This window comes from Chamaea fasciata, unplaced genomic scaffold (assembly GCF_029207755.1).
Source record: "Chamaea fasciata isolate MVZ Bird 193981 ecotype frontalis unplaced genomic scaffold, bChaFas1.0.hap1 SCAF_18, whole genome shotgun sequence".
Taxonomy (NCBI): Eukaryota; Metazoa; Chordata; class Aves; order Passeriformes; family Sylviidae; genus Chamaea; species Chamaea fasciata.
The window spans coordinates 2565914-2577533 of NW_027094103.1; positions in this window are offsets into that span (position 1 = coordinate 2565914).

The following is an 11620-nucleotide window of genomic DNA, read 5'->3' on the forward strand; positions in this document are numbered from 1 at the left end:
AAATCCATTATGTTGGTCCCTGACCTACTATATGAGCACAGAGTAGAAAGAAAAGAGAAAAAAAGGGGGAAAGAGAGAGAAAAGAGGGGAAAAGAGGGAATAAAAAAAAAAAAAAGACGAGAAAAGAAAGGAGAAAGGACAAAAGAGGGAAGAGAAGAGGGGAAAGGAGGAAAGAACAAAAAGAAGTGGTAGGGGAGAGGAAAGGAAAGCAAAAAGATCCCCAGCCCTGGTTCAATCGGTCCAGCCGATGGCATGTCCAGGGGATGTGGCTGTTCCTGGCTACTTGCCACTTTTGGACCAACTCTTGTGCTTCGGACATAACTCATCTAAAAGCAGAACATCTTTAGGAGCTTTTTCTAATGATGCCTTTCCAACAAAAAGGCTTGGAAATAGGTCATTAAATGGTGGTGGTTCTCATGGATATGTGTGTATCCACTGAAGTTGCAGTAAAACTCTGCACAGGAGCCAGTAATAAATAACTTCGAGTTTAACATGGATTTCGAGGCCCATTGTAATTGGAAATCCATCCCAAAACCAGACCTAATTTCAGATAAAGGATTGAACCAATTCAGACCTTGATCTGGGACAAAATAAAAGCGCGTCAAATAAAGGACATTTCCTTCTGCAGGTGCAAGGCAGACACCCTGTTTAAAGCAGTTATTCCCACTGAACTGCTGGCTGTGCCTTCTGCTTCAAAACACACACAAGTTCACAACATAGCAACTGGGTTTCTCATCCGAGTGGAACACGAAGTCCAGGGGTGGCGACACATCTCTAAATATATCCCGCTGAGTTTAAGCACTGCTTTATGTATCTGCTGGAGGATGTAGCAACTTTCAGCACTTAGCGTTTGCAGTTGTTAGGTATTTTGAGTTAAATATTAAGCCTTTTAGACGAAATAAAAAAAGAATGTCAGGGAGAGAGTGTCTAATATTTAACTTTAGGCAGAAAGTGTCCAGGGGTAGTCTGGTTTCATCAAGGCATTTGGAGACACACGATTCTTTCTCTCTAATTCACCCTTTTTAACCGAAAAAAGTTTCAGTGAAATTACTTTTCTTGCCCAAACATATTTTTGAAGGGAAATGATAAGCAGTGGCTGATACATGCATTAGATTTTTCATCTGATGATCCTAATCTTCTTTAATGGCCAATTTTAAAGGTACGATCTATAACATTTTGTTTTGTTCATGGCTGGCAGATCTTTAAACATTGCAGGGAGGGACATCAATGAAAAATCAGCTGACAATACAGGGGGGAAATGAGGAGGCCAAGTAAGTTCATTTCCATATCAGCATAGCCAGGATGTCAACAGATAAAGCATATCTGGAGGATTCGGAGAAACAAACAGAAGGGCCTGGGATTCTCTGGGAACTGTTCAAGTTCTTTTCTGCCCGGACTGCAAATTAAAGGGAAAAACAGCAGGTCTATTTTGTATCCAGCTCCTGAGGAAGGTCACATAACTGAACTTTTCTCTTCAAGTTCTATTCTTAGTGTGAACTTTCACTGACTTCTCTATTGGTGCCTTGTTTATTTGTAATTTAGTAAATTGTACTACATGTAGGAAATAGACTTCATGGCAATAAAACTGAAGCCCCTGAAAAGAATACTTAGGAACAGCGGAGACCTGAAAAAACAGAACATTTCCTGTGCACCGTATCAACCATCCTGCAACAACGCAGTGAGGTCCAGACTGCATGAATAGGAAATGACAAGCCTAGAATTACTAATAATGATGAAAGGAGATCAGGCTATTCCATAGGGACTGCGTGTATATAAAGGTATAACTCCAGCCAACACAATAAACCTTCAAAGCACGAAATGTTAATGTTGAGCAGGAAAGTAACCTAATAAAGGAAGATGCCTTCCATATCCCAGACAAAGCATATTAGAGGGCTTGGATTTAAGTCTGAATGTTCCACCTCAGTCAGTGCAATTATCTTTTAAGTAGGATGCTTGAATCCAGATCTCAGTTCTGATTCTGACTTCCTCAAGTGTCTGCATTTGAACTTCTTCCCAATTCTGCATTACCTGGACCAAGTAAATGTTTTGGGAAACAGCTGAAACTTTTGGTATGAACCCAAACTGTAATAACTGATTTAGAGGAAAATAAGTATTTTATGGAACAAAAGCACTTCAAAACGAGGGAAAATTCCTCAAAAACAGTTCTGAAGTGCACATGCTTTTCATCTCCATTGCCCTCAGTCAGGGTGGTCCATAAAGTCGGGTGTAGAAGTCGGGACCACACAGTGCAATCTGTACAGAAACAGTTCTCGTGTGTTTCTGTGCTGAAACCCTGCATTGCACAGACACCATCACAGAGCTAAATCTGGGCTTTGGTAGTGCTGGTCCACAACTCTGTGCTGCAAGACTGTTCCCGAGAGTTCCTGTAAAACCCCACAATAGCACCCTGGCATGAGTCAGAAGCACCCTGGAGAATGAATTTAAGAGCCAAATATCTGGAGTTCAGGCTAAAATTGGGACAGACCCAAGAAAAGATTTAAACAAACAAACAAAGTCTTTCCACTGTAGCCCAAGATAGTAGGAAAGCTGAACAGCATCACAAATCAGTCCTAGTAGGCAGGATTACAGGCAGCATTTCTGTCTGTCCTTCCTAAGGCAGAAGCACATATATCTACTCCTCTAAAACACCCAGCTTCTTACAAACCCTGCTACTATCACCATGTGGATCATGTTTCTGACACTTTCTTCACCTGTCAGTCCTTGAAATTGGTCACACAGAGTTCTCCAGAGCAGCTAAATAAATTAATATCTCATGTCCCTAATCCAGTAGCTGCCTCAGACATCCCCAGTGTCACGCTGCTGGTCATTAACACCTATCGAGGGATTTGGGTGGAGACAGATGTGTCCTGCAACAGGGCACATGATGTTGGTGCTCTGTCTAAGCTTGCTTTTTTTTAATGCTGCAATACCCTTTAAAATTTTCTTCTACAATGTCCTTTTCCAGTGGCCACAAAATAAAGTACTGAATTCTACTGCAATCAGGTCTTTACATTGCTTCACCTCAAATACAAATTCCCTTGCTTCATGTGGAAATATAACACAATTATCTTGAAACACACCTGATTCAAAACATTTCAAGTGTAAGAGACAGGCAGTGAAGGGGAATTAGCATAATAGAAGTGTAGGAGAGGAGAAGGTCTAAAATACCGAGGGAAGATAAAACACTAGCTTCAGGCTCCTTAATACACAGCTAAAAGAAGGGAGTTGCTAACCTTCCTGTCTCTTCCCCTTTGGTTTAAAGGTGCTCTGATGCAGGAAAACCAAAATTCTCCGTTTTAAAGTCACTCCTTTGTACCATGACCTCTTGCTAATGGCACTTAACCCTGATGGGGCTTTTGGGGTTTGCGTTTTTGCCTTTGCAGACAAAGCTCTCTTCTTAATTCTACTTAAATCCTGCCAAGTACTGTTATCAGTTTTAGAAATGGGTCTGTATGTAAACCTGAGCCAAAGTGAAGTTGAGCATTTTGATATGGATGGAAAATTCCAGCCTGCATTTAGTTCACCTGTCTTAACTGTGAACTCTGCAACAGCCATAGGTACAATCACCTATGCCTGTCTATTTGGCAGCAGAGCCAAATTATAAACCTCATCTACTTGACTTTGTGTCCTCTGCTTTTGGCTTCCTGCTGTTCTGAAGGCTGGGTGAGGGGAAGTGGCTGAAAACTGAGGAAGTTTATTGTTGACAATACATTTTGTCTGCTCTCAGGCATGCCTGGGTCCAAAGCAGTCCCCAGGCAGCCCCAAATCTGGGCAGTGAAATCTTAAGTTTTTAGCCACTCTCCCCCTCCCTCCCACAGGAAAAGCCCGGCTCACAGTTTTCAGAGTTAATATATCTTTGGAAGATCCCTTCTGTTGATAATGCTGTTGTCTTTGTAGCTAGAAACATTTTCCTTGATTGCTTTGACTGAATCACACCTGAACATGTATCTTTAAAGCAGAACAGATTCACAAATTGGCTACTTTGCCAATTAAAACTTCATCCTCCTCTGGAATATGGCTGTCTCCCTGGTGCACAGGAAGTGCATTAAAGAAGTAATAAAGACTCATAAAACGCATTTAGTGATCTAACATTTAAGAGCAGAGTTCTTGTTCATTACTGTAACTTTCTGCTAAATTACCACCAACAAAATTGCTCATGGGCTCAAAAGGTCAGTGTTATTTTTGCTGTTGAAATCATGAGGTCTGGGAAACAACTGTGTGTAAATTGCTGATAAACTGGAACAAAGAGAGAAGAGAAAAACACTGAACATATAAGAATGCAAGTAAACCAGCAGGAAAGGAGGGGAGGGGATGAATCTCACGGACAGTTTATTAAAAGAACAAAAGAGTAAAATCTGGCGCATTTGTTTTCCACGGGTTCAGGAAGCCCAGTTTTAAGCACCTACTATAAATAGTGTTCTAATCCTTCATCAAAGTGGGTAGTAGTCTATACCAAAATGAGTGAATTTTAGGTATAATCTGGGAAAAGGAAGATGTCCCTCCCCTCACAGGAGAAGAAAGATCTTTTGTTTCAATCCTTGCAGAAGTTAGGTATTTCAAAGAGTAAGAGCTGGAGAGATGAAGGAGAGTCTGGAACATGACATTTCTATACTGCCAGATTCCTGTCAAGAATATTGTTAAAGAATGGAATTAGCAAACATCTAATCTGGAATTGAGTAATCTGATCTTGAGAAAGATGGGCTTGAATTTATCACAGGGCTAACTTCAAAATCCTCAAGTGGAATGATCCTTCCACATCCTTCTGCATGGAAACTCTATGTGAATTGTATGAACTTTGGGAAAGCATTTGATAGGGATATCATATTAAAAGGAATGGAAGCTTGTTTGAAGATCTGAAGAGGATGATTTTTCAGTCATTTAACCCTGTATAAAGGATCTGATTGTAATGTTATCCCAAACAGCTACCTCAGAGCCATCCAAGTTAAAACCAGATGCAGAATACGGAAGCCTTACATTGTCCTTAAGGGGGGAAAAGTAATTGAAAAATGATTTCATGCAAAAACCTGCAAATTGTTCCAGGTGAGATTATTAGCTGGCCCCAAGACCCGTATTTTCTAGGTGAAAGCTTTGGTTAATAGCTTGGCCAGTGGCAAAGTGGTATTAATTATTCAATACACTGCCCTGGCTCTCAGTTGTATGGTTTGGTGTTTGATGATATTCAAAGCAACTGAACAAGGACCTTGAAGAGGTTTGTTTTCAGAGCTTGCCCACTGAACTGGACACCAAATGGGTAACTTTTAGGATAGGCACTGAATATTTTTCAGGCAGGTCAAAACCTGCACACAGCAGTCAATACAGTGCTACATTAATCTTTAGTTTCACACTTGACAGCACAAAAGGAACAGCAACATCCACTAACAGTCAACACCTTGCTTTTCTGGGAAGGCATTCATGCTGAGATTGAGGAAATTACAGTAAGGCTCTCTCTCACAGAGGTTGAGACCCTTCCCACCACTAGAATGATTAGCAAAAACGTGTTAGATCTCTCCTACTGGCCCTGTATTAAAGGACTTCCAGTGCAGATTGCACAGACTGGCCCATAGACAGGACATTCTCCAGATTAAAATACTTCCTCATTAGACTCTCACCAAAGTCATTCAACTCACAGCTCCCACTGACCAGAAGGAACTAGACCTGCAGAGTGATTTCAGTGGCAGGGAAGGGAAGAAAAAAGGGAGCATCTGTGGGGTCCATCTGCAGCACCTTGATGTGGAAGCACAATTTTGTGCTGAGTGGCAAAGGGGCTTCAACCCTTCAACTGAATTTGCCCAATGAGTTGATAACATACCCCTGACACCCAGACACAGTCTCTCAGGATTTCAGAGGTTTTATACACAGGGACCCTCACTGACACCCAGCCTGGAAACTTCTGCTTGAGAATAACCTGATGTGCTGTAGAATTTATTTCTGAGTAACATACTCTTATTCCACAGTGAGAATATCTGTGATACTACTGAGAATACAGGGTGCTAACCAGAAGTAAATCTCACCTAAACTCCAGACTCCACTGCAACCCAAATCAGTTGTTTGGTGTAAACAAGCCCTTTTTTCAGAGAAGTGGGAAGACAACAAAACTTAGAATCTTTCAAGGGTGAGGATCGGATGCTGTGAGGCCTCAATGGCACATTTGTGTAGTAAAGGCCAGTATCTCTGGCTCACAGCAACATGTGAAATTGGGCAGACAGATGCAGCTGCACTTGGCAAACAAACAGTAGTAACATAAGCTTGACACTCTAAATGATGGTTATTGAACTGGTGTCTTCATGGACAGCCTGGCAAAAGGGCGTGAGGAAGACAAAACAGAAGTTTAATTAACTTAACAATAAAGGAAAAATCTCCTAGATAAAAGGAAAAGAGCCATTTCTGAGCCAAGTGTTTAAAGGGTTCTCAGACCTTCCCAGGCCAGAGAGTGTCTGTGTGTAATGCTGACTTCCTTCCAGCTCTGTCTGTGCCAGAAATAACTCATCAATGGAGTATATCTTATTAGTGTACCTTTTATCAAAGCCATTCCTGCACAGGAAAGTGATACTTGCTGCTGACGTGCTGCTGGCACAGGAGGAAGAAGGGAGGTGTATTTATGAAGAGTGTAACACATTTTGCTGCCCTTCCTGAGCCCATACAAATGTCTGCAGACTTCAAGTGGCACAAACCGAAAACTTCCAAATGAGAGACAGCGCCTGTGCACCAAGGCAAGAGGGGATCTGCAAGGACTGATTTGCCTCTGCAAGATCTTGGGCATTTTCAGCATCTTTTAAAGGCTCTTTACAGTTTATGTCACTGATACTGTCACTGGTGACATGTTCCCAGCCACAGCAGAGGGAACCCAGAGCGATGGGTTTGATGCCCCTGGGTGGTCACACAACCTGCTGAAATGTGGCCAGCCAGGTTGTACACACAGAACAGACTCATGTGGTGCCTCAAGACACAACTGGTAACAACTTGAACAACGTGCAAGTCGCTGGAATTTAAACCTGTTGGACAGAGATGAGAAGACAGGATGTGTTAGAAACACAACGGCAGTAGAAAGAAGGAAGAGATTGTGGATGACCTACTGGTGGAGATAATTTCCCTGCTGAGCAATAGTTACCATACCAACAATTTCTGAGCTAATTTCCAGCAGTAACTGTAGGAAGATTCTTTGTTTGGCTTTGGGGATTTTTCTGTTTACCAGCTAGACTCCATATGAGACCTTTGGTCCAACCTCACAGTGCAGAGTTCTGTGGGTCCAGAGGAGATGACAGTACAAAATTTATAGCCCAAATATCATTAAGGATGGAATGTAGTCCTTTCCAGGAACAAGTGAGACACTCTTCCCACAGCCAAAGAGAGGGGCTTTTATCTCTTTCCTTCTACACACAGGCACCCTCCTGCCCCCCACCCTGCCCCCCACTGTTCTGCATGCATATAGCCATTTCCTGAAACATTTCAAATTTGTTTTCCTTAGGTTATTTGTGTCTACAGCCACCAGATGGTCTGTGTCAAAGCTGATATGTTCAACATATTATTCCATTATCCTATTAGGTTGAACATGTCCTTCCTCCCATGAGAGCTGTTAAAATATCACCCTTACAGAAAAGAGGCAGCTTTAGTCCCACTGTCACCTCCTTTCCCCTTCTGAGGAACACACTATCCTCAGTGATCCTATAGCACATAGCTAACATTTTAGACTGTCTTGATATTCTGTGTTCATACTTTCAAGAAATAACATCTGGCCGTTTCATATCCAGCTCCCTCAATGAACAAGCTGCATACATGTATCAGGTGTGATTAAAAAAAAAAATGCTCTGAAGACTTGAAAAAGATAGTGATGATGCTTTCTTCTTTTCAAATAAAAATTTCCCATATTGTTTTATAGGACTCTATAATTTCAAATAATCCTCCGTCAAGATACCAGTTATATTTCCAAAACTGCTCTCTTGATCTTAAAAAGTCTTGGAAAACATCTGCAATTCAGGTCAGTGACATTTAAACTGAGGAAATGGTCACCTTTGGTTTTCCTCTGTGGGCTCCTCATGCCCCTGGGAATGGGAGAGCAGAAATTCCTGGCTGGTTTCCATGACCCCAAGGACTTTCTTTGCTTGAGGAGCCTTCCCAACCCCTGCAGCATCTAAAACTAAGACAGCTTGTGTCAACAAAGATTTTTTAAAAGATGCTGTTTCAAGTTGGTAGGGGCAGAAGGAAATGGGAGAAGAGAGGAGAGAGAGGCAGAGAATGCCTCACTGATGGGGATGGAGGCAGCCAGCACGCAAAGGAATGAGCCTACGTCAAAGATACACAGGGTCTCCTGTGGGAATTCTTAATCGCTAGCAACAACACGAGCACTAGCTCTTGCTTTTCTCCAAGATGCAACTCTGGGTGAGAAATACCTTGAACAAAAGACCCTTCTTTTTACATACCAAAAATAAATGTTTTTTGGAAAAAAATGCTACCCCCCCCCCCCTTTATTTGCATGCCTGGAGACTTTTGCTATCTGCCCACTCATCCTTTACATCCTCTGTTCTACAATGGGAAGCAGTCACAAGCGTGTCACTCACAAATATGTTTGACACAGTTCAGTTCCTCCTGGGCCTGGCATATAATGACAGTCACCAGCATCAGCTCAGTTCCAGGAACTGAATAAAATTAGATGTTTTTCTAAAAGCCTCCATCAAGCCAGGCTGTGCCCTGGGAAGCCCCTCTAACACAGCCTCCTCCTGTGTTAATCAGAAGGAGAAGTGAAGAACACGTATCTGCCTACCTACACATCTACACTCCTCACCCTGACTCCACAGAACATTAGCAGACACTTCAGGCAGAGGTGAAGATGTGTGAGTAGGGTCCACATAGCTCCTTCAAGGGGCACCAAAATTCATAATTGTCCCAGGAAGAGACAGTGGTCACTTCAATTACTGTTGCATCCCTTTCAGCTATAGAGTTTTTATGATCTAGTAACACACAGATCATAACAGTTGTAAGTTCTCTCCAGAGAGGTGGGCAGTGGCAGGTGAAAATTAGCCAACATGCACCTAAAACACAGAAAGGTATTGAATTGATATTAGGGCAAAATGGTAGAGGCTGTTATCAGTAGTTCCTACTGAAAGTGGCTGATGGCGCACCATTTAGATGATGGCAGAGGAGCTCTGAGAGGTGTTTTGGCTGAGGAGCCATCCCTGTGAGCAGCAGTTCCCGACAGAGGAGAGCAGCAGTGGAACTGTTAGTGAGGGATGGGACAGCTGGGGGATACCAGAGAATGTCTTTAATGTGCTGTAACTCAGACCATATCTAGTATCTCTTCTAATCCACAGGGGTACCATTTCTCATGCCCTTTCTTGCTGGACTGCTTTTGTCACCATAAATCCAGATGTTCAGGCTTTGGGAGAGAAGAAGCAATTACACTGAAGGGCTGCTCAGCATTGCAAAACAACCTCCAGTTAGGCTGTGGTCCTGAGGAATTGCAACACTTCAGAGATTCACTGGGACCTTGCATTCAGTGTACAAAAAAATGATCCACTGACTATCACATCTGCTGGTCTGTGCTTCTCTGGTCACCTTATGTGCCTAATTTCATGTTAACTCTTGCAAGTCTTCAAAGCTTCCTTCTAGCATAGTGTACTTTTCCACTGCAAGCAGGATCTCTTCAGAAACCAAACCACTGGGAAGCTCTGTATATACAAAACTCTAGTTTTCAGAGTGGGAGGTCTCCCCAAGGATATAAGAAAATTTGAGTGGTAAGATTCCTCACTTCCTACAGGTACAACGAGTCATGCTCTTGTCATGTTGAATCACAAGATCTTGAATTACCAGTCCTAGAGGAATGCTTACTTATAAAGCAGTGATTTAGCAGAATAATAGAATATAAAGGTGAGAGGAGCAGCAGCATACAAATACTTTGTGTCTCACCGCAGTTTCAAAATGTGCCCAGCCCCTGGAGCCACAGATTACTGGACAGAGGCTGGGAGCAGCAATAAGAGCTGCCTGCAAATGATATTCCTAAAGATTGTGCAATTTAAGCCAGCTCTTATGAAGATGGATGGATGCAGCATGCACACGTATTGCTGCCTGCTCCACACAATGGCTGAAATTGGGCAGAGGGAGGGAAGACACAGTGCAATTTCCAAATAACTAATATGCCTTTGGCCTTTCTTCACCTTTCCATCTCTTCTGCATTAGACAAATTATTCATATCCCAGGCAATAACCCTTCCCAGTCCTGACCTCTGCTTCCACCTCTTTCTTCCTGTCTCTGATTTGCCAGTGATTCAGCTTCTCTCATCCATGTGTACTTGGCCTATAAGTATGTTCTCACTTATTTTCATAAACTTGAACGAAACTTCTAAGATTACTACCATTTTGTCTTTCAGCTGCCTGCTTACAATTCACAGCTTCCATATGGTCTGGATGAGCTCAGATACACGATCTGATTGCTGCTTGTTTCTGTTATTCCTTTATCTTATTTTTATATCTCATTTTTTTTTAATGCTGTATTTTATTTTAGCTTGTTTAATGTGTACACCTGCTAACAAAGCAAGGGCCAAACTTAACAACACCCAAAAAGATTTTTAAGCTAATTTCCTCTCTTAAATATAGAAAGCCATCTAATGCCCAGCCTCTCAGGACAACTTACCTTGCTTGCTTAACAATGAGCCCTTTGGGTTTATTGAACCTCCACGTCTTGTGCATGCAGGGACATGTTTGCAGTTTAACCAAGGTGAAGAAAAACAGCACTTTTATTAGTTGCCAGGCCAGTGAACAATCACAGCCAGAAAACCTTGTTGCTTCTGATCACAGTTGCTCATCCCTCCAATCTTCACCTGAACTAAGTGAAATACCATAACAAAGGATCGATTATGTTACAGCCGAGAAACACAGGAATGTCTTCATGAGCACAATTCCAAAATGTGGTTTGCAAATAGACAGTGCTGAGGGGGAAAAAATCCCCCACAAAGCAAGCAAACAAAGGGGAAGACCCTCCAAAAGCAAAAAGCATAAACATGAAGTGAGAAAACAGCCAAGTCCAAGGCAAAGGGAAGGGCTGCCCCCCAATTTGCTGCTGCTCTCTGGCAAGGCACTGCCCAGTTCAAATAGCCAGAGTGCTTTCTATCTTCTTCCAAGAAAATAAGGACCAGGGTTAATAAGCCTAATAATCCCAACATTCAGAGTAATTTAGAGGCACTTTTGCTCTTAAATTGCTTAATTGCTTTTAAAAATCCTTTGTGGTTGCCCCATTCCCCGCTGACTTCTTGGCACCTCCCTAAGGGCCTTAGTCTTGATGCTGAGTCAAGTCGTGTCCTGGTCTGAGTCTCCATTGTTCTCTCCTTTGGAGCGTAGAAACCTGTCTGAAATAAACCACCAGAGAAGTCCACAGAAGAAGCTGTTTCACAGACCGGAGATTTCTACCCCAAACTGAACAGGATTTTATTTCTTCTTGTCTCACGCAGGATGACACATCACAGGTGTCACCTCCTCAGGAAAGACCACTTGCATGAGTGTCCCCCAGTCCAGTTCATCCTCAGTTGAATACAAAACTGACACATCCATCCCTTCTCATTATTATGGTATTGTGCTCCATCCAAACCTGAACTCACAGTCCCACACAGGCTGTGAGTCACACTGGGCCTTGC